The following is a 13,277-nucleotide window of genomic DNA, read 5'->3' as shown; positions in this document are numbered from 1 at the left end:
TAGCACGATCGGGCAAGGCAAGGAAGCACCAAGCCTCGAGTGCTAGGCGCGCCCGATCGTGCGAGGCCTAGCACGATCGGGCGAGGTGCGCAGCAAGAGGGAATGCGAGCAAAGGCGCGCCCGATCGGGCGGCCTTAAGCCCGATCGGGCTCGTGTTTCTGGGAGCTGAAGTTGTCGAGGCATTTAGTTCTAATTAGGATCGTTAATTATTTTCGTTTAAGTACGTTTAGGATTGAAATTTATTACGTACTTTTTCCCTTTTCACTTTCTCTCTCTACTTAATATTTTCTCTCTCTAGACTTTTCTCTCTACCTTACTCTTGATCTTGACTACTTTGTAATTTCGCCGTCTTGGTACGATTTCTATTTCAATTAATTTCTGTAATTTCTTCCTTTTCAATTCCTTACGGCTTACTTTATTTCTTTGCATGTTTTAGATTTAATTATGTGTGAGTAGTTTAATTCTAGGGTTTATGGGGATCCATAATTAACATGAAGGGATAATTTGTTATTATTGATTATTGATATTGCATGATAATTTCTTATTGAATTGTTTTAATTCTTTGCAATTAGATTATGAATCAAGCAGATGTAATTTGGTTGTGAATGTTGAGCAATATTGAATTGATGAATCGAGCAGATGTTAATTTAATATTAAAGGCTATTTTCAATAGGAACTTAGATCTAGTAAATTGCGAGAGCCTGTTAGATCTATGTTGGTTAATAAATTGCGAGAGCCTGTTAATCATGTTATCCGTGCAATGTTAATTGATTGATTGTTATGTTTTGTCCCGGAATATTAATTATTGGTGAACCTATGACCCTAGGCCTTCTTATTATCGACTTTCTCCCTAAACTTAATCTTCGTAGTATAGTTTCACTTTACAAACAACAAATTGGTTACTTTAATAATTTAGATTATATTAATTAATTAGGAGTAGAAAGACTAGTTTCCCTGTGGATTCGACCCTACTTCCCTATCTACTTTAGTTAGAGGATTTAGGTAATACTTTTGATTAGGTGATACGACTTTAGCCTGTCAAAATTTGGCGCCGTTGCCGGGGAAACGGTTTTATTTCTAATTGTTTTTGTAGTCTAGATTATTTTCCTTTTTGCCTCAAAGGACATTAGTTCTTTGAGGTAGTTCTAATATCTGTCTTTTTAGTTCTTTGTTTATGCTCAGGTGTTCCAGATCAGGTTACATTCCATTCGATCCTGAGATCGAGCGCTCGTTTCATAGACAGAAGAATCTTTATAGGCAGATCCTGGCAGGTGCTGGGAGTAACGATATTCCTAGAAATCCATTACCTAATTCTAGTGATTCGGAGCACTCTTCTGATTCAGAACTAGAGATGGCTACACCACCACCACCTCCACCACGCAAGCTCAGTGATTATTCGCAGCCGTCCCTGACGGATTTTCCACATCTATCTCCTACACCTGATCTCGAGGGAGTCCAGTTTGAGATCAAGCCCCAATTTATAACGATGATAGAAAGAAAGCAGTTTAGTGGAGCTAAGGGTGAAGATCCTAATCTTCACATTGCAGATTTCTGTCAATATTGCAATACTATTAGGCAGAATGGGGTAACGTAGGATCAAATCAGGGAGATTCTTTTTCCCTTTTCTTTATGTGGAAAAGCTAAATTGTGGTTTAATGGTTTGAATAGAGCTGCACTTGGTATTACTAACTGGGAGACTCTTGCTTTAAATTTTTATAATAAATATTACCCTGCAGAGAAAACAGCTTTATTGAGAAGTGCCATTCAGAATTTTGCCAAGGAGCCAGATGAAGCATTATATGAGGCTTGGGAAAGATTCAAGGATCTGCAGAGGGAGTGTCCCCACCATAACTTGGCAAAGTGGCAGCTAATTCAAGCTTTTTACAATGGATTAGGGAATGCATCAAGGACAATTTTAGACTCCGCAGCTAGCGGTAGATTTATGAATTTAAATGTTGATGATGCAGGTCAGGTTATTGAAGATATGGCGATCCATAATTCCCAATATGGGAATACTAGAGGTTATGCTAATAAGGGCAAGCATCATGTTGATTCAGTAACCCTTATGCAAGCTCAGCTTACTTCTATTTGCCAAAAATTAGATAGCCTTACTACTAAAAATCCTAATTTTGTTGCTAATGTTTCTTCTGTTTCTAATAATGCTAATGATGCTTTCTGTGAAAATTGTGGAAGTGTAGGTCACTATGAACAAGATTGCAGGAGTTCAATGGAGCAAGTTAATGCTTTCCAAACTTACAAGCAAAATAACCCATACTCCAACACCTACAATCCTGGCTACCGGAACCATCCCTACCTATCTTACCGTAGCACCAATGTTCAAAATCCTCCACCTCCACAACAACCACAACAAGCACCCCCTCCACCGCAGAAATATTACCATCCTCATGCTAACCAGAAAGCCCCAGCACAAACCCCTACTACATCTTCTGACCCTGCTTTGTCAGAAATTAGAGCAATGCTGACCAGTATGCAAAAGCATATGGAGAGTAGAGACCAACAAATTGACTCTATTATAGCCCATAATAAAGTCATGGACACCCAAATTGCCCAATTGTCCTCTACCCTTCAATCTCGTCAGCAGGGAGCCCTACCAGCGCAGGGAATTCAACCTACGGAACATGCGAATGCAATTACCCTAAGGAGTGGTTCACACTACGATGGGCCCCAAATGCCCAAAGAGGATGAACCTGATTTAATTGATATTGCTAATCTTGATTCCGTTGTACCAAATGCCCCTGTAGGGCTCCAGGGTAAAATTATTAATACTAATATTTCTGATGATTCATTGCAGGGTACAACCTCAGGGAAGGATGCACCCCAGGAGAAGAGTAGGGAAACACCACCAGTTATCAAGCTACCTTTCCCCAACCGTCACTTGAAGACTAAGTTGGATAAACAATTTGGTAAGTTTTTGGAGGTAGTAAAAAATTTGCAGGTAACAGTTCCTTTCACAGAACTTATTACTCAGGTTCCTGCATATGCTAAATTCATGAAAGATATTTTGACTAGGAAAAGGGCCTTTAATAAAGTAAAAATTGTAGCATTCACTGAGGAATGTAGTGCACTTTTACAAAATAAATCCCCTCCTAAATTAAAGGATCCCGGTAGTTTTTCTATCCCTTGTCATATTGGAAATGTTTTCATTGATAAAGCATTATGTGATCTAGGTGCTTCTGTTAGTGTGATGCCATCGTCTGTATGCGCTAAATTAAATATGGGTGATTTAAAAGTTACTAATATAACTTTGCAAATGGCAGATCGTTCTGTTAAATACCCCTTAGGTATTTTAGAGGATGTACCTGTTAGAGTTGGTAAATTTTTTATCCCTGTTGATTTTGTTGTTTTAGATATGGCTGAGGACACGCAAATTCCCATTATATTAGGTAGACCTTTTCTCCATACTGCAGGAGCCATTATTGATGTCAAAAATGGTAAACTAACCCTTTTTGTTGGCGATGATAATATCACTTTTAACTTAGGGAAAGTTTTAAAAGGTCCTATGCTTGAAGAAAATTGTTATCTAATTGATATGCTTAATGTAATGGATGATATTTGTGAGGAAAGCTTACCACAGGTTCTTGCAAGGGACCCCTTGGAGGAAATTCTTTGTGGAAATTTGTCTGCAGGTGACATAAGCATATGGAGCAAGGAGGTGGATGACATAGAAAGAGCTCTTGCCACCAAGGAATTTGATGCTAATGATTGTGTGAAGGTAGTAAATTTGGTTCAGGAATCAAAACCTGCAGAGGTGAAGAAACCTGAACTAAAACCTCTCCCTTCTCATTTAAAATATGTTTTCCTTGATGAGCAGGAATTGTACCCTGTGATCATTAGTACTGCACTGGATGACCCACAAACTTCCCAACTTCTAGAGGTTCTAAGAACCCACAAAAGGGCAATAGGGTACAGTATTGATGATCTCAAGGGTATAAGCCCTGATTTTTGCATGCACAGGATACACTTAGAGGACAACTACAAACCCTGTATTCAACCCCAGAGGAGGTTGAATCCTAATATGCAAGAGGTAGTTAAGAAAGAGGTTATGAAATTACTTGATGCAGGTATTATATATCCTATTTCTGACTCCAAATGGGTAAGTCCTGTACAGGTGGTTCCTAAGAAGGGTGGGATGACTATTGTTAAAAATGATAAAACGAATTAATTCCCACTAGAACTGTTACAGGGTGGCGTATGTGCATTGATTATCGTAGATTAAATATCGCCACTAAAAAGGACCATTTCCCTCTCCCCTTTATTGATCAAATGCTTGAGAGGTTAGCAAATCATAAGTTCTTTTGCTATTTGGATGGGTATTCGGGGTTTTTCCAAATCCCGATCCACCCTGACGATCAGGAAAAGACTACATTTACATGCCCTTATGGCACTTTTGCATATTGTAGAATGCCTTTTGGTTTATGTAATGCACCTGCTACCTTTCAACGTTGCATGATGAGTATTTTTTCTGAGTTCATAGAGTCTATCATGGAAGTCTTTATGGATGATTTTAGTGTTTATGGTTCTTCATTTGATGCATGCTTAACTAACCTTGCTAAAATCTTGAAAAGATGTGAAGAATGCAACTTGGTTTTAAATTTGGAGAAGTGTCACTTTATGGTGACAGAGGGAGTAGTCTTTGGTCACATTGTATCTGATAAGGGCATACAGGTAGACAAAGCTAAGATTTCAGTGATTGAGCAATTACCTCCCCCAGTTAATGTTAAGGGAGTTAGGAGTTTCTTGGGTCATGCGGGGTTTTATCGCCGTTTTATCAAAGATTTTTCTAAAATTGCTAAACCACTAACTCAGCTTTTGCTTAAGGATGCCCCTTTTGTTTTTACTGATGAGTGTCTTGAGGCTTTTGACAGGATTAAGCAGGCTTTGATATCGGCACCCATCATATGTGCACCCGATTGGAACCTTCCATTCGAGATCATGTGTGATGCAAGTGACTTTGCTCTAGGAGCCGTGCTTGGACAAAGGAAGGATAAAGTTTTGCATGCTATTTATTATGCAAGCAAAACTTTAGATGAGGCCCAAATCAATTATGCCACCACTGAAAAGGAGTTTCTTGCTGTTATATATGCTTTAGAAAAATTTAGATCATATCTTATTGGTTCTAAAGTCATTGTTTTTACTGACCATGCAGCTTTGAAATACCTAATAGCTAAGGCGGAATCCAAGCCAAGGCTACTCCGGTGGGTTCTTTTGCTCCAAGATTTCAATATCGAGATAAGAGATAAAAAGGGAGCAGAGAACGTAGTGGCAGACCACTTGTCACGTATCAGGTATGATGAGGGTAAGGATTCTCTTCCTATAGATGATTCGTTCCCTGATGACAACCTGTATGCAGTAGTATAGCATCACCCTTGGTATGCGGATTTTGCTAATTATTTAGTGGGTGGTACTCTACCTCCTGACTTGTCCTACCAACAGAAAAAGAAATTCCTTTCTGATGTTAAACATTATTTTTGGGATGATCCTTTTTTGTTTCGTGAGTGTGCAGATGGATTATTTCGCAGGTGTGTTCCCGAATGGGAGGTTCACGGCGTTCTTACAAGTTGCCACACTTCACCCTATGGTGGGAATCATGGCCCCACTAAAATGGTGGCTAAGATTAACAAGTCAGGCTTCTTTTGGCCTACCATGTTTAAAGATGCTAACACTTTTGTGCAGGCTTGTGACTCTTGCCAGAGGACTGGCAACATTTCGCGGAGGCATGAGATGCCCCAAACTGGGATTCTTGAAGTTGAAATATTTGATGTTTGGGGTATCGATTATATGGGGCCGTTCCCATCTTCCAATGGGAATTGCTACATACTTGTAGCCGTAGATTATGTGTCCAAGTGGGTAGAAGCCATAGCCTCACCAACAAATGATTCTAAGGTAGTCATCAAGTTATTTAAGAAGATCATATTTCCCAGGTTTGGTGTTCCACGAGCTATTATTAGTGATGGGGGTACCCACTTCCATGAGAGACAATTGGACAACTTACTTAGGAAGTATGGTGTGTATCATAGAACCGGGCTTAGTTACCATCCCCAAACTAGTGGTCAAGTTGAGGTCTCTAATAGGGAAATCAAGGCGATCTTAGAGAAGGTAATAGCCAAGTCTAGGAAGGATTGGAGTATGAAGCTTGATGACACACTTTGGGCATACCGAACAGCATTCAAGACACCGATTGGTACTTCACCTTATCGATTATTTTATGGTAAGGCATGTCATCTTCCCGTAGAATTGGAGTACAAAGCTTTTTGGGCAATCAAAGAGCTTAATATGGACTCTAAGGCCGCGGGTAAGAAGAGACTTCTCCAACTCAATGAATTGGATGAGTTTAGATTGTCAGCATATGATAGTGCACAGATCTACAAGGAGAAGACCAAGAAGTGGCATGACAAGAGGATCCTACCAAAAGAGTTTGCACCGGGTAATAAGGTTCTTCTCTTTAACTCTAGATTAAAGATTTTTCCAGGAAAGTTGAAATCTAGGTGGTCCGGTCCCTTCACTGTCACAAAGGTGAACAAGTTTGGTTCGGTGGAGTTGGTGAATGACAAGGGTGAAGAGTTCAAGGTAAATGGCCAAAGGTTGAAAGTGTATCATGAAGGTGCTACCATTAGAGATGTGGAGGAGAGTCTCCTAACTCCACTTCCAAAATGAGCTCAAAGGTGGTAAGAGGGTCGTGCGGGACCTAGATAAACCAGCGCTTTGCGGGAGGCAACCCGTATTTCTTGCTTTCTAGAGACTAGTTTCCTTTTCTCTTATTTTTATTTTTATTTTGGAGAGGTGAGGAGAGTGATATTTTACCGTTTATAAGTGTTGTTGTACAGGTATGAATTTAACAGGTAAAACGACTTAGAAAATTTGAAGAAGAAAAGAAATCGGAGAACTCCAGGGCTTGGTACGGGCCCGATCGGGCGAGGCTCGCTCGATTGGGCGCGCAAGTAAGGCAAAAATCGGAGAAAAATTTGCCCAATCGGGCGAATATGCCCGATTGGGCGCGCAAGCAGAGCTGATTTCGGGGCTAATTTCGCCCGATCGGGCGAAGCTTACCCGATCGGGCGCGCAAGCAGAGCTGATTTCGGGGCTAATTTCGCCCGATCGGGCGAAGCTTGCCCGATCGGGCGCATTTTTGTGGAAAATCGAGTGAAGGTAAAGAAATATCGGGCGAAGCTCGCCCGATCGGGCGAGCAATTTGGCGAAATTGAGCTTCGTGTTCGCGCCCGATCGGGCGAAGCTTGCCCGATCGGGCGCGCAAGTGGATATCTGGAAATTTAAGTTTTCGCCCGATCAGGCGAAGCTTGCCCGATCGGGCGCGCCATCAGCCACGATCCCCCCTAACTTCTTTTCTTTTCTTTCTTTCCTCACTTTCTCCTTATTTCATCTTCTTCATCTTACTTTCTCTCTCTAAAACCTCCATTTTCAAACCTTCAACTCTTACTTCAATCTTAAATCTTCTCCAATTCTTCCATCCAAACTCACAAATTCTTGCATTTTCAAACTCCTCTCATCTTCCTCTACAATCTACACTAAATTTTCAACACTTTCTCTCAATTTTCACTCAAACCCTAAGAGAGAGAAAGCTTCAATTTCTACTAATTCACAAAGAAAATGGCATCAAAGAGGTCTAGAATGCAAAGGGGTGAAGGATCGAGGCAACAAGCATCAAGTATTGACCCGGAGCTTCAAATTCCGGGGTGGGAGAGGGTGGTCATCACCACCCAAGAGCAAAAGCTAAGGATGCTCAACCTCATCTCGCGGCAGGTAATTCCTACCCGTTTCATTCATCACCCCACATTATCTAGACTAGGAAATGATAAATATGTTGAAAAATTGTTTAAGGGAATAGGCATGAGTGGGTTGTTCAAATTACATTATGATACATATGATTATTTGACCTTAGAATTTATTTCTAGTTTTAATGTCATAAAATCAAATGCTTTAATCTCTCATGTTCAATTTCGTTTGTTTAATAATGATATTAGATTGTCTTTGAAAGAATTTGGGAAATTGTTTGATTTGAAATCGGATAGACCGATTGAACCACCCCAAGACAACATCACCTTTGTCTACCATGCTTTAATGGAGAATCCTAATTTGAACCTCCAACATGCCAAGGGCACTTAGTTTCAACATCCCGTGCCAAAACTTTGGCAACGGTTTGTTGGCCTCACCATCTTTGGGAGGCATGAACCCGCGAATGTGAGGAGGGATGAACTAGAATTATTAGGGTCTTACATGATCCCTAGGAGTGACAAATTAAACATAGTTCATAGGATAGCCCAACATTTCCAACGGGTGACCAATGCGGCCGAGTTGGGTAGGTCTAGGGTCCCAATTTATTTTGGTGGGTTAGTAACCCATATAGCGGTCAAACACCTAGGTTGGACTTCTAGCGGTGATGGTAAGGTAGCCGGCCCAACTCTTATGGATGCACCCTATTTAGGAGGGCTCAATTGGATAAATGTGATAGGGGGTGAGACTTGGTGGGTTATTCATAGGGAGTCGGGTAGAAGGGAGAATGCTTTCACTTTGCCTAACCCGGCCATAACCAAATTTGAGAAGGGTCTTCCCTCCTATACCTTCGAACTAGGAGACCAAGGAGAGGCCCAACCACACCACCAAGCACCTCCTTCACCACCACAACATTTCCACCAACCATCACCACAACACTACACACATAACATTCCCTCTTCCTCAACCAACTACAACATCGACCCTAATGCCCCATATGACTTCTCAGCTTTTAGAAGCCAATTAGACCGGATAGAGAGTGGGCAAGGGAGGATGGAGGGTATGGTTATGGAGGGTATGGTTAGGAACTTGGACACTAGGGTAGGATCCCTAGATGCTAGAGTTGGGGTGGTGGAGAGGAACCTAGGGCGGGGTTTATACCCCATGTATGATGATTATGCCCATCGGGGGGCTATTCCCCCCGAATCACTAGTTCCCGATTGGTTCTAACCTCCCCAAGGGGGGTACACGGACCCAAGTGCCTACGGTACCTATGTGGACTATTCATCGGTCCATGGATATGGGACCGATGCTCCTTTTGGTGGGCTTGGGGGGAATGTGGACCCTAATTATTTTGCAGGTGGTTCGGGTTATGGTGGTGGTTCGAGCCATGGAGGGGCCGGCCCTAGCCATGGTTGTAGCGGCTATTCGAGGATGGATGAGGATGAGGAGTAGGTTACACTCCCAAGTCAATGAGGGCATTGCTTGATTTGGCTTGGGGGGGGGTAATCTTTCGCTTGGTAACTCTCTTTCTTTTCTCTCTATTTAATTGCTTTCTAGTGTAGTTTTTATTTGCTTTCTAGATTAGTTTTATTGCTTTCCTCATATGAAAAAAACACAAAAAAATTAAAAAAATAAAAAAAAATCAAAAAAATACGAACCAATGAATTGTAAATCATGCTTCCCTGTGCCCCATACTTGAGAAAAATTGTTTTGATTCTTGGTTTTTGATTTTGAGCATTGTGGATTTGTTGATCATGATTTGCAGTTTAATTACTTGGATTCCTAAACTTGCGTCAATTTTGTCCAACTACTTGTGAATATAGTGCTTGACTAGTTGATTTGGTTAGGAATGTGTGATTAGTTCCTGGTATGTCAATGAATTTGAGTATTGGTTTGCAACTATGAGTAGTGTTTCATGACTCAATATTATGCACATGTGGAGGACGAAGGCATTTGATCTTTAGGTAGCCTTCAGATGATTTTAGATACATTTGTTCCCTTCTTGCTACCCATGTTGTTGCTTGTGCCCTTTCATTGTTTTTAGCCACATTACAAGCCATGTTTGCCCCATTGGTTACTAGTCCCAAGCTTGGCTTGGGGGAGCTATTAGTGAGTAAGGTGAGGGAATGTGTAGTGTGCACATTATTTGCACAATTTGGGTGGGTTTTGAGAAGTTATTTGTTCTTGATCATATTTTTGTTTTGATGAGTTTAAGAGTGTATATATTCTTGGAAAATAAAGTATGATGTTTTGATATGAAAAAAAAGAAGAAGTTCAAGAAAAAAAGTGTGAAATTTGAAAAAAAATAAGAAAGTGAACTTCTAGAAAAAGAACAAAGAAAAAAAAAGAGCAAAAAAGGAAAAAAGTTTGATGTTCAAATTGTCTAAGTGAAGGTTAATAAAAAAAAAGGGAAAAAATTGAGTTTCATTGTAAATGTTTGAGTTCAAAGTTTGTTTATTCACTCTAGTTTATATTATCATATTTTTATGAGTGAATTTTGTAAGTATTGGGTTTGGTTTTATGATTGGAGTATATTTGGTGGATTTGTGTTGGAGTTAGTTTTGTTGGAGATGTGTATGATCATTATATTTGATCATGGGTTTATTAGGATATGGCTCCCTTTTTGCAAAGCTTTTCTCTCACATATTCCCAAATTTATCCTACCCTTTCACCCTAGCCTTACATTACAAGCTTAAAAGACCTTTTGACCTTGTGCATAGAGTTGTGTAAATGTGAAAGTGTTGTTTATCAATGCAAGTTATGACTTGACATATTCTGAGTCGACTATTAGGTTGAGTGTATGTCTTTTTAAACACACGAGTGTTGTGAGTTTGGGAGGGCATTGTTCACATTAAAGGGGTTGGGACGGAGAGCGACCGAGTACATCTTTTACTCGCCACATATATGAGAGTTGAGTGTGTGAGCACTAGTCTTGAATTCTATATGCTCTTGTGGTTTGCTCTACTTGACAATTGTTGGGGAGGAAGGGTGATTAGATGAATAAGATTGGTTGATTTTGAAGCATGTTCACTTGATTTGCCTTGAATCGTTTGTGCTTGATTTTTTTTATATTGGGGTGAGGCATGTTTTGTTGTTCATTGAGGAGCTCTTTGCTTAGGGACAAGCAAAGGTTTGGCTTGGGGGAGTTTGATATGTCCATTATATATAGTATTTTACCCCGTCCCTTGGTCATAATTAGTAGTGTTTTTGGCTCTTTAGAGCCACTTTTGTTACTAATATGCGTTTTCTAGTATTTTCGTAGTTGTGGTTGAGTTTTGTAGGGAATTGCACCTTTGGAGCATTTTTCCCGGGATTTTATGAAGCTACTACGAGCATTGGAGGAGTATGACCGTCGTTGAAGCCCAAGGCCGGCTAGAGCCATCGAGCCGGTGATTAAGGGCTCGGTATTTGGAATACCGAGGTTTGGACCGAGTATTCAAGACCCGAAGGGGAGATCCGGATTGGGCCGAGGAGTCGAGCCCAATCACAAGTCCAAGACCTCGAGGAGCCACAAGGGCCCGATCGGGCAAGCATAGCACGATCGGGCAAGGCAAGGAAGCACCAAGCCTCGAATGCTAGGCGCGCCCGATCGTGCGAGGCCTAGCACGATCGGGCGAGGTGCGCAGCAAGAGGGAATGCGAGCAAAGGCGCGCCCGATCGGGCGGCCCTTAGCCCGATCGGGCGCGTGTTTCTGGGAGCTGAAGTTGTCGAGGCATTTAGTTCTAATTAGGATCGTTAATTATTTTCGTTTAAGTACGTTTAGGATTGAAATTTATTACGTACTTTTTCCCTTTTCACTTTCTCTCTCTACTTAATATTTTCTCTCTCTAGACTTTTCTCTCTACCTTACTCTTGATCTTGACTACTTTGTAATTTCGCCGTCTTGGTACGATTTCTATTTCAATTAATTTCAGTAATTTCTTCCTTTTCAATTCCTTATGGCTTATTTTATTTCTTTGCATGTTTTAGATTTAATTATGTGTGAGTAGTTTAATTCTAGGGTTTATAGGGATCCATAATTAACATGAAGGGATAATTTGTTATTATTGATTATTGATATTGCATGATAATTTCTTATTGAATTGTTTTAATTCTTTGCAATTAGATTATGAATCGAGCAGATGTAATTTGATTGTGAATGTTGAGCAATATTGAATTGATGAATCGAGCAGATGTTAATTTAATATTAAAGGCTATTTTTAATAGGAACTTAGATCTAGTAAATTGCGAGAGCCTGTTAGATCTATGTTGGTTAATAAATTGCGAGAGCCTGTTAATCATGTTATCCGTGCAATGTTAATTGATTGATTGTTATGTTTTGTCCCGGAATATTAATTATTGGTGAACCTATGACCCTAGGCCTTCTTATTATTGACTTTCTCCCTAAACTTAATCTTCGTAGTATAGTTTCAATTTACAAACAACAAATTGATTACTTTAATAATTTAGATTATATTAATTAATTAGGAGTAGAAAGACCAGTTTCCCTGTGGATTCGACCCTACTTCCCTATCTACTTTAGTTAGAGGATTTAGGTAATACTTTTGATTAGGTGATACGACTTTAGCCTGTCATAGGCACAATGATGCAAAGAAGAGTTCGCAACCTAAGGTCAAGTTCTATGTTCCACTATGGTCAAGTTTATTTGGTGTCAAATGGGTACCATGGTTAAGAGTTTTGAAGCATTAGCAAGGCAGCCTCCCTTGAGGGTGTATGCCTATGGGCGGCTCTGCAAGTTCGTGATTAAATCGTACTCGACTCCATGGTTTGGGTGGATTTAATAACTCAGATGAACCCTTATTGCCATGAGCATTTTTGGGTCGATAGAGCTTAAATCCCCCGGGGCTAAGACGTATGTAGAACACACACGTTTTTTTAGAAAAATCGAAGGAAGCTAATAACGAGAAAAAGAACATAATCATTGGAAATATTTCGGGATTTCCGCGACACTGCAGGAAGCACCGTGTCACGATACAGAACGTCGCGTGACGGTATTCTGTACCGTGACACGGAAGTCATGTCGTGGCGCGGCAGTCAGGAAATCTGAATGGTGCCCCTGTTTTCTTCGTTCGCGATTATGTTATTCAGTTTTTCCGACGTGCGAACCTAAAATACGACGTTAAAACGTCTATGAAAATGCAAAAAACGCCAATTCAATCACAGGAATACAATTCAAGAATCTTTCAAGTCTCATCCGCTCATCTTAATTAAATACCGATCACTCAAATCGATAAATAACGAAGAATCCTCCCCAGTGGAGTCACCAAATTGTAGGCGTCGTTCGAAATACGCCTAGGTTAAGCATGTTGTGAATATGCTTTACGATTAGAGACAAGGAAAGTAGGGAGCCGCCAACAAGTTTTTAAGGAACTTGTAAACCATTCACGGATCATTTAAGGTAACCACGAATAAGGGACAATGAAAGGCACAACAATTGACCCGTGAAAGTTACACTCCATTCATAATCCATGAGATTACTAATTCTTTATGGTTTGGAACCACGAAAAGAGGATAGGGGATGATGG

The 13,277-nt window shown here is 40.4% G+C and overlaps 1 non-coding gene across 1 annotated transcript; it reads right to left on the bottom strand.

The window, feature by feature from the left end:
- Nucleotides 1–1,747: 1,747 nt before the first annotated feature.
- LOC145569760 (small nucleolar RNA R71) lies at nucleotides 1,748–1,854 on the bottom strand. The gene has a single exon (XR_014096293.1). It is a non-coding gene; the product is annotated as a small nucleolar RNA R71 (small nucleolar RNA).
- Nucleotides 1,855–13,277: the final 11,423 nt, after the last annotated feature.

This window comes from Chenopodium album, chromosome 11 (assembly GCF_948465745.1).
Source record: "Chenopodium album chromosome 11, dcCheAlbu1.1, whole genome shotgun sequence".
Lineage (NCBI taxonomy): Eukaryota > Viridiplantae > Streptophyta > Magnoliopsida > Caryophyllales > Amaranthaceae > Chenopodium > Chenopodium album.
This window is presented reverse-complemented; position numbering and strand designations above follow the sequence as displayed.